Source organism: Haliaeetus albicilla, chromosome 5 (genome assembly GCF_947461875.1).
Source record: "Haliaeetus albicilla chromosome 5, bHalAlb1.1, whole genome shotgun sequence".
NCBI lineage: Eukaryota > Metazoa > Chordata > Aves > Accipitriformes > Accipitridae > Haliaeetus > Haliaeetus albicilla.
In genome coordinates this window covers 12080562-12094252 of record NC_091487.1, presented here as the reverse complement: position 1 = coordinate 12094252, position 13691 = coordinate 12080562, and positions in this window count along the sequence as shown.

The window sequence follows — 13691 nt, the reverse complement described above, 5'->3', positions numbered from 1 at the left end:
AGGGTAGATTTAGATTAGATGTAAGGAAGAAGTTCTTCACTGTGAGGGTGGTGAGGCACTGGAACAAATTGCCCAGGGAAGCTGTGGATGCCCCATCCCTGGAATTGTGCAAGGCCAGGTTGGATGGGGCTTTGAGCAACCTGGTCTAGTGGAAGATGTCCCTGCCCATAGCAGGGGTGTTGGAACTAGGTGATCTTTGAGGTCCCTTCCAACCCAAACCATTATATGATTCTATGATTTTCTGACCCGTTCTTGTTTCACAGGAATGGAAGAAATACCAACAAAGAAAGAGGTGGGCAAAACTTGAGGGGGGAGGCATCAGATACAGGCAAGGTAAAGGAAAGGGAAGAGTATTTGTAATGCATTCATCTGTTGCTGGTATCAGGATTATCTCATCTTTCCGTTGCTTCCCACTTCTCAGCAAAGTGGAGGGAGCACTATATAAAGATTCAGAAACACCAACCCATCTCCCGAGAGCTGCACAGCACTGACTGCCAGCACATTGGCAGCGTTCCTCTGCTGCCTTCATCGCAACCACTCTGCCGGTGTTCATCACTCACAGCAAGTTCTTCCCTGCAAAGGAGAAAGATTTGGTCCTCGAGGAACCAAAATTAGGTAACTTGTAAGGATGTTTCTAAATTATCAAGCAAATTAGAAAAGGAACCACTATTTTTTCCCATCCTGAACAAGCATGTTCTCTGTACTGTTATGACCTTAGAACTCCAGTGCATGTTATTTACTGGCTGTCAAGAGCCGAGACGCTTGGAACTCAATTAATAAAAGAGCATTAAGGCCACATTCCAACAAAGGATTTAAGTAAGTGACTATTTCCTTTAGTTTCAAAGAGAATATTCAGCCTCTTAGCTGTGCACATCTGTTTAGTGAGCAGGAAAGAGTGGTGTGCAGTGGTGTTTGTAAGCTCCATGGCTACATGACAACAAATGCCTTGCAGTCAATAACATCTGAAAATTGCACAAACTGCAAACCAATTTAATATAGCTGATCTTGACACAGCACAGAATCATTGGATTTTAAGGCAGCTGCCTTGGAGCTTGTTTGTTTGAATGAATGGGGTTTTAATGGTATTTTCTGCACAAGGTTTTAATGGGCAGCTTCCAAGCCCAATAATGGTTACATGTTCACTGAGGTCTCCTTGGCTGTTACCACGCTCTTCACAGTTAAATATACCTTAGGCAGGCAAAATGGGTAAAATGGCAGTAAAATATAAGCTTTCATGTTCTAAACCTGTTTTACATCAGGAAAAAGAAGAGTGCAATGATTTTGTTGATGAGGATAAGAAGATGAACTGGACACTCCCTAGCCCTGATTCCTACTAATGTTACCCTGGGTAACCATTTAGGTCTACGCAAAGGGAAGGCCAAAGAGCTGTAAAATATCTTCTGGATCAAAATGGCTACAGATCCCACTTTGTACAATGGGACCTGAGTCCTTCATATCTGCAATTGCCTTCCCTCACCCTTCGCAAGTGTAAATACAACGGAGAAAAAGCATATTAACATTTTCTTTCCTCTTGCTTCCCAGTCTCGGGGGGCCATCACACACAGACAAATCAGGAACTACAAGCTGGACTGTAGTCTTACATAAAATATATAACACAACAGATATGCCATGGTACAACTAGTTCCAAGAAGCAGCAGATGTACCTTATGATATTAATTTATTCTAACATTTTTTGAAGGGAAGAGATGGGGAGAGATATTGATATGTATGGCAGGTACTGACTGATATTTAAAACCTTTGGCATTACCATATGCGCCTGGAAATAACTGCCAGTACTATTAGTTGCTGTCATTGATGACAGCATGTAAATGACTATCTAATCTGCATATACAATTAAATAATTAGATGCCATATGTAAGAGCAGTTATTTATAGGTGTGGAATCAGAGAAAAAATTTAAGCCCCTTCTTCATAATGTATCACCTCACGAATCAGATCCTCTTGAACATAGGTATAGATCTTCATTACTGAGTGCCCCATCTTAGGTTAAAAAAAAAAAAATCACAATTAATATTTCATATTATTGATTTTCCCCTGTGATGCACTGAATCAGTAATGCCTGCATCTAGCCTGCTGGCAGGAAGCTATAGCTGCCATCCACAAAATGTCTGTCAACTTTCAGAGCTCATTATGAACAAAACAAGCTAGGAAAAAAAAACCATCCTGCTGAAGGCCCGTCCACTGCGTTCAATGAAGGCTTGATCTATTCTTACAAACAGCTGACCTAGATTCTCTGCCTGAATGAGAGCATTTCCCAGCATCGAGGCTGTTCAGGGAGTCAGAAATTCATATATCACTTATCATGAGAGAGGGGGAAAAAAAGAAAGAGGATATCATCTTAAGGGAAAGCGATGGCATCCGTTAGTCATAAAAGAGCTTTATCCATATCCGCACAAAGCACTCCCCGACACGCTTCTGCTCTCATTTCAGAGTCTGGAAAGGACTGCAGCCCTCATTTCAGCACACGCAGCAGGCCAGGCAGCCACGGCTCCATGGAGAGGCTGAGATGTGCCAAAGCCGTGGAGGACACGACCGCACAACGGGGTGGCCAGGTTGTCGCTCCGGAGCCACCCGCGGCTTTCCGGCAGCTCGGAGGCAGCTCCTGGCCCTGGGCTGCCATCAGCAAGGCTGTGCTGGATCAAGGACTGCTGGTTCACGTCACGTCAAGAGGAAATGAGCCAGCAAGGTCTGCTGAGCCCTACACTGCCAGGTCGCGATGGGATCCAGCTGCAGACATAGTGCACATCCATCACGCCTGGGAAGCTAGGGAGGCCTTGACGAGGCAATGCCATGTCCTGCTGGTGAACCACACAGGACATGTCTCCATCTGCCAGTTCTCCAAGAGACGGGAAGCACGTCCTGTGGCACTCAACAACGTAATGATGGTGGTATGAGGCTCAGAGGGACAGAAAGGTTGGTCAGCCCTGGAGTAAAGGCCTCCAAGTCCTTTTCTTCCTGCCTCTGCTACTGATCCATTTTGTCTACAACCACATTCCTCATCTCCCCGAGATCCTAGTGGGCCCCTCTATAAGCCAGGTCCAGTAACCTTTCATATTAACCAATAATACTCACCAGACCAGTGATCAGGGGACCCTGAGGGTGTCCATCGCTATGAGGGATGCCAGCTTGATGCTAGCCCTTGACGGCTGCTGTCACTGCTGTCACTGATGCCAAGCTGCCCACAGGGAGCAGCTCCAGGTCCAGGCCAGCACCGGAGCAGCATCCCCTCTGGCGGGATGAGAAGGAGCTGGCAGGCAGGGGCTAGTGCAAGACACTCTCATGTCCTGCAAGTTACAGCTCCCACCCCAGGGCTATGCTGCAGTGCTGGCCGCAGGGACAAGGACAGGAGCACAGACTGAGTACTGGGGGTGGGCATGAGCTGGGCAGTCAAGGGAAGTTTCCTTCAGTACCAAAGCGTTTTGATCTGCCTCCCAGATGGAGACAGAAGGCTAAATTCACATACATACATTCAGGTCCTCTGATCACAGAGATATTCTGCCCTTTCTCCAGACATGAACATCCTGGACTGAGTCTACAGAAGAGGACTTCTGCTCATGAGGACCCTCACTGACTGCACCACACAGGTGCAACCCACACATCCAGCCCATGCAGAAGGCAAGCAACTGCTATGGGCCATGCTGCCAGCGAGCATCCCCCCGTCCCCTCTTCCCTGAAACTTCCAGAGGGGCCGCCGAGAGGAGAATGTAAGATCTAATTAACCACCTCTCAATTCAGATCTGGTTCAGCAAATGCAAATACCACATCAGGCAATTGGGTTTTCCTCACCAACTTATTTTTGTATGTGGGCAACATGCAAACTAGGTCAGTATTATTCCTACCGAAATGCTCACTATGGCTGTTATTTTTAGAAAACCATGTGATTGTCTGACTTTTATTTATGAGAGCACAGAAAGATCCACTGTATATTTTCCTGTCTGTCTTGTTTGGGGTGGTTTGTTTTTTTAGTTCTTTGGGTGGGTTACTGAGATCTCAGGCCTCTTTTTAAAATGCAAAGTCAGACTCAATCAAGAGGCCTTGCAGGTTGCATGCCTTGGCAGTCAATAAAAAAAAGTACATGCAGCAGTGAGCAAATCAAACCAGACAAGAGCACAGAGAGGCTATGAAAAGGCAAGGCAGTGTTGCAGGTAACAAGGGACAAGGATATGGAGCAGAAAAGATGCCAGGGGGTTATGGGAGGTGGGGAATCAGGCAGAGTTTGAAGGATCTTACAAAACACTGCACTTTTACTTAGATCTTCACAACTCCTGAAAGGGTAAACCCAAGATCTCAGCAGCTAGACAAAAGTCAGCAAGAGAGCCAAGTTCAGCAACAGAAAACTTGTCCAGAGATTCAAGTTTATTTCCTGAGACCTCTTCCTGCCTCCTTGGCACAAGCAAAACAACTCGAGGCAACTAAATCCCGTATCAGCTTTTCATTCAGCAGGTTAGTGGTCACAACCCTGATGGATATCCATCAGACAACCAAGCCAGGGTGGATCCTCCCTGAGGGGGAGAGGGCCCCTATGGCCGGGACCTAGCAGGGACCCTCTGTGTCGAGGTCTCTACCTGCCTGGTTTTCATCTGGCCTGTCTGGGAAATCCAGATTCTTTGCCCAGTGTGTGAGTTAACAGGCAGTTCAAGTTCTGGGGATGTGAATCCTTTTACTAACCTTGCATGGCCAGTGTGAGAAGTCTACAACTCTGCTGATAATCCAGACTGCTTTTATAACCAGAAAAAAGGCACGGGCATAGGCAGTGCCCTTCCTCCCAAGCAAATGCAGACATCTAAAATAGGCCAGTCAAGCAGCATACCAGCACTGCCTAATTCTCTCCATCAACAATAGAAGGAATTCAGAATGAGTAGCTCAGACGTCAATGTATGTATTTCAGAGCAGACGAACCACAGCCTAAATTTCCAGAAATTAACCACCACAAAAAGTGCCAGAAACTAGTCTCCAGGCCCACAGGTCTTCTGACTTTCCACTCACCTGAAAAAATTCAGATATATATGATCTGCGAGGGCATAGGGTCAGCTGTATGGCTGATGAGTCACGTGCCTTTATGGGCTGCATATCTGGCAACAGCCCCAGCAAAAGTTGCTGCATCTCAGCAGGAGGGGAGCCCTGCACAGAAATCCTGCTTGCCCACCTCCCCAGGTCACCACCCCTAGCCCAGGACTTCTGCACGGCTGGGAGACATTGCTGGCTCCTGGCTTCAAAACCATGCAAGTAACATCAGATTTTGCTGCTGAGAGGATGAAAGCATGGGGACAGGCTGCTCCTGCCATGGGAGAAAGGGAAGGGCTTGAGCTGGCTGGGAGGGCCTGGTGCTTGCTGACACCTTTTCTGCTTCTGCCCAGGAACTGCTGCCCCAGGAACTGGGGCCCTTTTGGGGTCCCAACTGCCTCTTTGGCAATCCACCAACATGCTGCACACACTCAAATTCAGAAAGGCTGTTTTCAACTGTCCTTCGTAATTGATCTCAAGCCCTGAAGCTCCCATCCCAGGCAGTCTGCCTCACTGAGCTAACTGCTGGTACCATCTAGGTGACTCCCCCCAAAAAGAAATGAGAACTTCAAAAGAAACAACACAGGCAGAGACAAGAACAACTGGAAAAGATCCAACTCAACTTCCAAACTACAAATAACATTTCTCCAGCAAAGACCACGCTGCCACTGAGCATTAGGTATGCACTGGAGATAAAGCTACACAAACTACATCCTCCACGCAGGGCAGGCAACTGTAGATTTTCCTGCAAATAGAAACAGCACAAATGAATGGGGAAAGGCTAGGCCCTCTTACATGTGGCACAGCTCTGTGTTTCTGGGGTGGTGATTGAGAATCATATGCAAGGATGCTCAGAAGTGTTTTAAGAACATGGGACATATCCTACAAACTTGCTGGAATGGCCTGGGTGATACAAGCTGGCTGGAGGGTTAGCCATGCATCACTGTGTCATCATCTAATGCTGCTATGCCACATGATTCTAACATTGCTTCCAGGAAAACCAGTGGTTTGGGATAAACATCACGAATATGGCTTCTTATACCCCAAACTTCCCATTTTTTTTCCATCCCTCACATAAGACTCACACATGGGTCTCTTCTGCTACCTATCACCTGCAACACATTGCATGTGATATTGCACGGAATTTTCTGTAACTACACTTTTTGGGGATCAATTCATACAAAAATAAAACATACTTTATCAGTCACTGACACATGCGTTCTCCATCTTATTGTTAAAATCAGCAAACTAATACTGCCTTGAAAAAGAATTGAAGGCAGCAATTATTCGCTGCACTCATTAGTAGCAGAAACTGCTTTCCAGCCATTTCAGTTACCCTCCCGAAATTACACAGTTAGTTGTTGGTGCCAGATTCCCATTTATCTCAAGAGCCTTTTGTAACAACAACAAACAATAGCTTCTTCTTCATTTATCAGGCTTCCCATAAGAGGAAGAACTCATGTTACAAAGGAAGGGCCACATAATGGTGCCTTACTAGCCCAAGGTACACGGGACTTTCACAAGTCCCTTAGAAATTTCAGTATACACAACACCTAGGACAGTTATGAGCAGCCCAAGGAAAACAGTCTGATCTCAGTAACAGAAGTACTAATGAGTGCAGGACAATAGGCACAGGCAGGCAGGCGAACAAAAAGCAGAAGCAGAAGTGTAATGGGAGCCAGGTTATCAGCTGTCCCGTAACAAGAGAGCTGGTGCGGGTCTGCTCTGCTGCCCACCAGCACCATGCATTCACTGTGTCACTGAAGCTCATGGAGCCACCCCAGAACTGAAGCTATTGCAGAGGTGAGAAATGCAACTCCTCTCTTTCTGCTACTCAGAAAGCATGAGTCCTCTCCTCCTCTAACTGAAATGATGTTCCCTCACTGCTGTTTCCTCATGGGCAACGTGCATGCGTCACTCCAGTGCAAAGCTGCCGTGAAAGCAGATTCAGGGTCACATCAGACTGGCACATTCAAAACAGTCCTGAATTCCCTCATTCTTTAAACATCCTTTCTTTGTGTTTTTTTACAAGCATGAAATGAAAACTTTGTGTCTGTTTCAGGGAGGGTAATGTTTTATTTAAGGTGGCCTGCTAGCACCATGAATTTTACATGACAGAAGCTCCATCCTAACATCCTTAAACCTCTCCTCATTAGTCAGCAGGGCTCTGATCCTGCAGCCAGGAGATGTGGCATCTCCCACCAGGAGCCCTGGCATGGGGTGTGACTCATGTTGTTCACAAGCATATCCCTTCTCCCTGTCACCACCACTGAAACACAGCCTGCCCTGAAGCATCGCCTTAGAGACCTTCCTGGGAGACAGATCTGCTGCATCAGCTCCCCCTCCCAATGCTGCCCACAGAAATCCCCCCCCCACGCAGGCTGCTTGGAGATACACAGATGTGAGCAGACGGTGGGCAGGTCTAGCGGAGCATCCTATCTGCTGCAAGGCCTTTGGAAGTCGCAGATAAGCAAACACAGGCAAGGGCAATGCTAAGGGCATAGATACATAAGCAAAACAAGACAGGCAGCAGCTCAGACATACCTTCCCACAATTTTGGGTCTAGTGCAGGACTGTTGATCACTGTGGAGCTATGCCTGGTAATAAGTGTTCAGAAAGGCCAGGTTTTACAGTAAACCAACCATATTCAACCCTCAATTAGCCATGGAAGATTAGCTGGGCTGGGGATTAACCAGACACTTCCTCCCCATAGCAACCACGGCTACACTACCATGCCACCGCACACGTAACACGGGGCACACGAGCCTCTGGGCCGTGCCCCACTTGGACCCCAGTAGATTAAAGCTGTCCCTGCTCAGCACAGAAAACGGCAGGCTTGTTACCAGCCTTTCACAGGTAGAAGACCTGAGTATGTTCTTGTCCCCTAACTAACATATAGCCTGTACTAGCCAGGATCTGGTTTTATCTAGGTTACCCCATCCCATATTGACTTCGATGGCTGAAAGCTGACAATATCTAAGCGAACTAGCCAACACTAAAACAAGAACACACTGCGTAGCCTGCAAAAGCTGTCCCAAGTGTTAGGCAGCTGGTGTGCTGACACCGTTGCCTATGTGCTGAGTAATGATGTCTCACTGTTTCTTTGCGCTCCCCTTACCCATCTCTTTCCATCTGTTGTTCCTTGTCTTCCACTTGGATCGTATGCAGTTCAAAGCAGGGCTTTCTGTTAGCACCTAGGAGATAATCTGTGACAGAGCACTAAAAAATCGGTCTGATCAATTCACGTGAGTAATTAGTGAATTGGAGTCGACGTTGTACAGGGGTGTGTGTATGAATGGGTTAAGCATGGTGTGTCTGGATGGAAAACGTGACTCAGAAGTGTTACTAACATTATTCTTTCTCATTCCATAAACCTAAGGAAGAAATGGAAGAAATGGAGAGGGTAGAAAAAGACAGAAAGGCAAAGAGGCAGCAGGCTGGTGGGCAAGCTTCTCTCAAATACAAATGCACTAAATTATGGGCACACAGATCAGATGCTGAGAAGAGTTGAGCATTTGCAACTCCTACGCACATTCTCATTTCTTCTTTTATAGCTATTAACTTTGCATGCTTCTCCATTTTGGTTTTGCTTCATCTTTCACATACATAGACCAAGACTTGGACCTTATCTTCCTGTATCCCACTGACTTACTGGCATATCATGCGCAGGCACAGCTACATCCACAGGTCGAGGCATCTCTTTTGCTGCCTTCTGTACGTGATGATAGTGCAACTATGCTGGTCACCAGGACAACAGTCACAGCCTGTCAAACTGATAAGAAGTTGGTCGGCTGGGTTCGTGCTCTGCAAGAGAGAAAGACTGAGGCAATAAATGTAATACACAGCAGTGAACTGCAAATGGCATTTGGTTTTCCCCTTAGGGAGCTGGAATGAGAATGAACATGAGAGCAACAAAGAAAGAAGAGGGTCTGAAGAGAAGAGGCTTGCTGTTTAACTTTTAAAGCTACACAGTTAATGGGAAATGGGAAAGATTCAAGTAAGTCACAGGACTGGAGCTCAGACACGGGGCTTATCTCAGCCCGCCCATGCAAAGGGAACGGTTTTGAGCCCACATAGTCCCAAATTCCCAAAAGTGACCAAAGCTACTGTCATGCCAATGGCCTCAGAGGTTGTCTCTGCTGGACATCAAAGCAAGGGGCATCTAAAAGAAATAAGCATTACATTCCAGGCATTATTCTCTGTTGTTAGAATTACCTCTCGCTAACAGCAGCCAAGACTGCTAAAGGACTGTACTACCTCATACCAACACCCAAAGTGTCTCCTGGCTGGACCTAAACCCACTGCAGGAGGAGGAATCTACCTCTTCCCACAAAACAGCCCCACCAAATAGCACCGAGCTGAATCCCGAATCAGGGCGTGCCATTCAGGAAAACTATTTTGCCAAACAGGCATTTGGTAGATACAGAGGTCAAGTTGTAAATCCAATCTTTTGAATGCTGCCAAAGTTCAGGTAAACACAGAACTGGTATCTCTCATGTTCAGCCTTATGGCTTCAAGGCCCACAGTCCAACCATTTTTCCAGTGCAGAAATAGATATGAAAGACAGTCTGAAAACAAAACTGGTTGTAACTGGAAGTCAAGTCCATTTTATCATGTTATCTATAGCCTATGGCGGGGCTGATGTTATAGATAGAATTTATCAAAGTGGTAAAGTCTTGTCAGAACAAGAAGGAATTGTGCGTATCCAGGTGAAGTCCAAGAACTCTGATAAGACCATTCCTCATAAAACTGATAAGAAATGCTGTCCTGTCTCTTTGAGGGATACTCATGGGCACAGCAGGGCTTCTGCCAGAGCAGGCTTGCATTAGCTATGTTCAAAATAAGGTCTGGAAATGCAGGTCACACTTGCGAAGCTCTAATCTAAATGGGAACAGGGGAGCAATGTCATGCTGTATGACATGGGATCAGGCATACCCACCAGCCAGTGCTAAAGGGGTAGGTGATGGTTAAAGGTCTCCTCCCCATCTCTGCTCCCCACTGCTTCCTAGACACAGAGGAAGAACTTCAGTCCCTTTCTCCTGTCTCCCAGCTGTGATTCAGCAGTGAATTCTCGTGTTAGAAAGGTGCCCCAGCTTTTAGACACCCTCTCTATCCTCTAGCCTGCACGTTAGGGAGAAGGGAACTGCAAAGTCAGCTGCACAGATATCTCTGCTTGGCTGGGGCTGAGATATGCACAATGGTCCAACACATTCAAGGCCTTTCAGAGCACAACAAAGCAATGCCAAGAAACAGAAAAATATTATCAACGCCATATAGGTGGGTTTCTTGCATTTGTTCTGCATCTCAGTCAAAACAGGCAGGCATAATGCAGGGAGACAAAGAGGTCTTTCTCAGCAAGCAGTGTGGCATGCACTCCTGAGTCACCTCAGGCGGCTGTCTGTCTCCCCAGTCCCCTTTCCCCTGTTTTGATTGTAGCTGCATCCTTTCTGTATCAAGATGTGGATACTTAATGCATGCTCACCTTTGCCCTCAGCTACAAGCTGTTTCTGCTTAGCTAATGCTTTTCTTGGCAGGCTCAGCCAGGCAAGCCAGAGTTCAGTTTGCACCCCAATCAGCTGAAGCACAGATGACTGGCTCTGGGAAATGCTGCAGAGATATGGCCAAAATGAACTGAAGTCACTTACATGGAGCTGCAAATTGCTCTGTGTTGGTACTCAGCCAGTTTCATTCTGGCCCATGACCAGGCATCCAGCCACAGCCGAAGGACAAATCAAAATAAACAAACCAGGAGTTTCTTCCAGGGACATATTATGAAGAGATTTTCAAAGCAGGATTTGAGAACAGAATCCTGTCTGTCCTTAATGTGTTAGCATGGACTGTGCACAATGACAGACCCTCTAAAAAGCTTTAAACACAGTTAGTATAAGTGGGAAATCGGGAAGATATAAGACACAGGACAAGAGTTAAAACATACAGGGCTTTTCACAGCTCTGGCGCAACTCTCCCATGCAAGTGATGCATGCCAAGCTTTCAAAAGTGGTCAGAGAGAATGGCTGAAGCTCAGCTGGTCCTGAGTAAAGGCTTAAGAATTTGACTTCATTTTATCTGATATTTTTATTTATTTATTGAGAAGCAGCCATTAGGCAGCAGTCCATGAAAGAGACTGCTATGGCAAACCCATGACTAATAACTCTCCTTTGATTCACTTGTTCTCATTAGCAGATTTTTTTGGAAGAATATATTGCACAGCCCTTGTGCAATAGCCCTGTGCAAAGTCCACAGATGTAGGGAGACAGACCTCCCCAACACGGATCATGTCTTCCAAAGATCTCTCAGCAGAAATATGTAGGTTGGAATCACTATGGCAAACACAACACTGTTTGCAGATCTGGAGCACAATAAGTACACAGGCAAAAATCAGGCAAATCTGTAGTAAAATCAGACAACCTGAAGTAAGCTACAGAACTGCCTCTTTAAGATCTTTGCTAGGGTAAGAGAAGACATTACTGAGCAGTTTACTCCCTAGCAGGGGATAAGGTGGTTTGTGCTGACTCTCAAGCAACCTAGCTAGCAGGCTGTGACTTGGCAGCCCACCACTACTTTGCCCATTTCCCTGCTGCTCCAGGAACTGAGTAAACTGTGAGCAATCTGCCTGCGCGCATCACAGCATATGCCTCCCTGTGCACCAGAATTAGCACACTGCCAGACAAGGTGCAGGGGCCAAGTCATTCACCCTCCTGCCCACCTGAACATTTCGCAGGGTGCAGAACACAGTAGCTCAGGACTCTCTGCCAAGAAAGCGATGGGACTCCCTTACATCCGCAAGGGGAGACATTTCAAGCTGCTTCTGTATGACTCAGTTGTTCACTGCAGGTCTCTGTGGGAGCAGCAGTGGCACTGAGATTCATAATTCATTATCTATAAAGTGAAAAGAAGTTTTATCAAACATGTATTAGTAAACATCATCCAGAGTTCACAGACTCACACAGAAACTTATCCTAGCAGCAGATAGACTAAACTATCAAAACCCCTTGTTGCAGCACTCCTTGTCTCAGTGCGCCAGGGAAAAAAGCAAACAGGGAAAATAAGGGCCTTCTTTAGGCACAGTAGGTGCTACTAATCAAAAGAACTGGATATCTACAAACTAAAAGTAACTATTTATAAGCATACATCTTTGAAGACAGAAGTATTGTAGCTGTACGGCATAGGCAGGGATAACCACACAAAGCCACTACCAGGAAAGACATCCCAGAGGTAAAATCTCTGAGTTAAACTGGCACATTATCCACTGCTATAAAATGGTGCATCACCATAGACATGAATGAGCTCACAAGCATTTACATATGACCTTGGAGATCCCACCTGCACCCATACACCCTCCCTAACTTCCTCTAGAATGGAGAATTCATCCATCACCTAGTCATCCATTAATCTGTTGGCTGTGCAAACAATCAGAAACAAGAGGAGCTGTGTATTTATTACACATTTCTGAATAAGTCATGCCCAATATCTAGGACAAACAATACATTAAACCCTAAGGAACCCTTTGAAAGCTTTTTGCCTGCTGGAGACAACAACGAAAAAGTAACATGATAGAATGGGAATAGTAAATCATTCATGAGAATGATTAAAAATAAACTGTGGGAGAGGCGCAGCAAAACAACACTGAAATCAGCCAGTGTATTCTTCTTGAGTATCTCTTCTTTTAGCGGGTGGAGTGGTTGTAAGCAACTTTAAGAAGTCCTACTTTGTGTTCTTTAGTGCAGGGAAGACATACCAGATACAAAACCCATGGAGAACTGCACAACTGCAAGTTACAGCCTATTCAGATGCCCCATGACAACATCAGGCACCAAAGCAAAAATGCTACTGTGCTTAAAACTACTAGTGCAAAAAACTGTTTAACTGGCATGTTAAGGACACTACTGAAAGGATAAATTAGATTCCCAAGGGCTGAATAATGTTTTACACCAGGGATCTCTCTTACATGCACATGATCACTTTGGAATTCTAAAATCATCCTGAGAGAGTTACAGCACCAAAATGTTCACAAGTACCATCTAGTCTAACATAATTGTTGATACCATAGTTTCCCAGATGAGTGTGGACAGAGATACTAGCTACAAATCATGTTATTTGCATTTATTTTACATCCTTTCAACTCTATGAAAATACCTGTTTCAGGAAATATTTTTGAAGCTTGTTTCCTAAAACTATTTCAGGTAAAAAGCTCAAAAACAATCAATGCAGACAAGATTTGTTTCTTAAAGAGTCTTAAAATAACATCCTTCAGCTTCAAGGCAAAATTCAGCCTCCATTATGCATTTGAGCATTCATTGACCCAACTGTGTGTCTTAAGGACTTTCAAAAACTGATTTTTAAAACAGTTCAAGGTGGTAATACCCTTGGAAGAAAGTTCTGCCATCAGTGTGTCTCCTGGGTTGTTCTCAAAAAGAAAAACCTACATTAGGTCAATAAAATCATGCTAGACTTTACAGTCAACAACATGTTTGACCTGCATTCACATTCAAGGGTATTTTTAGACTTGTTTCTTAAATAAGCAAGAGTTATGTGATCATGGTGTGTGTATCTGTGTGTGTGTATGTGCACCTGCCTGTCTCTTCAGCCTCATCTACCCGTTCCTGAACCCAGTGGATAATTCCAAATACACTGACATTCAGGTACATGAGGCATGGGCAGATGGGT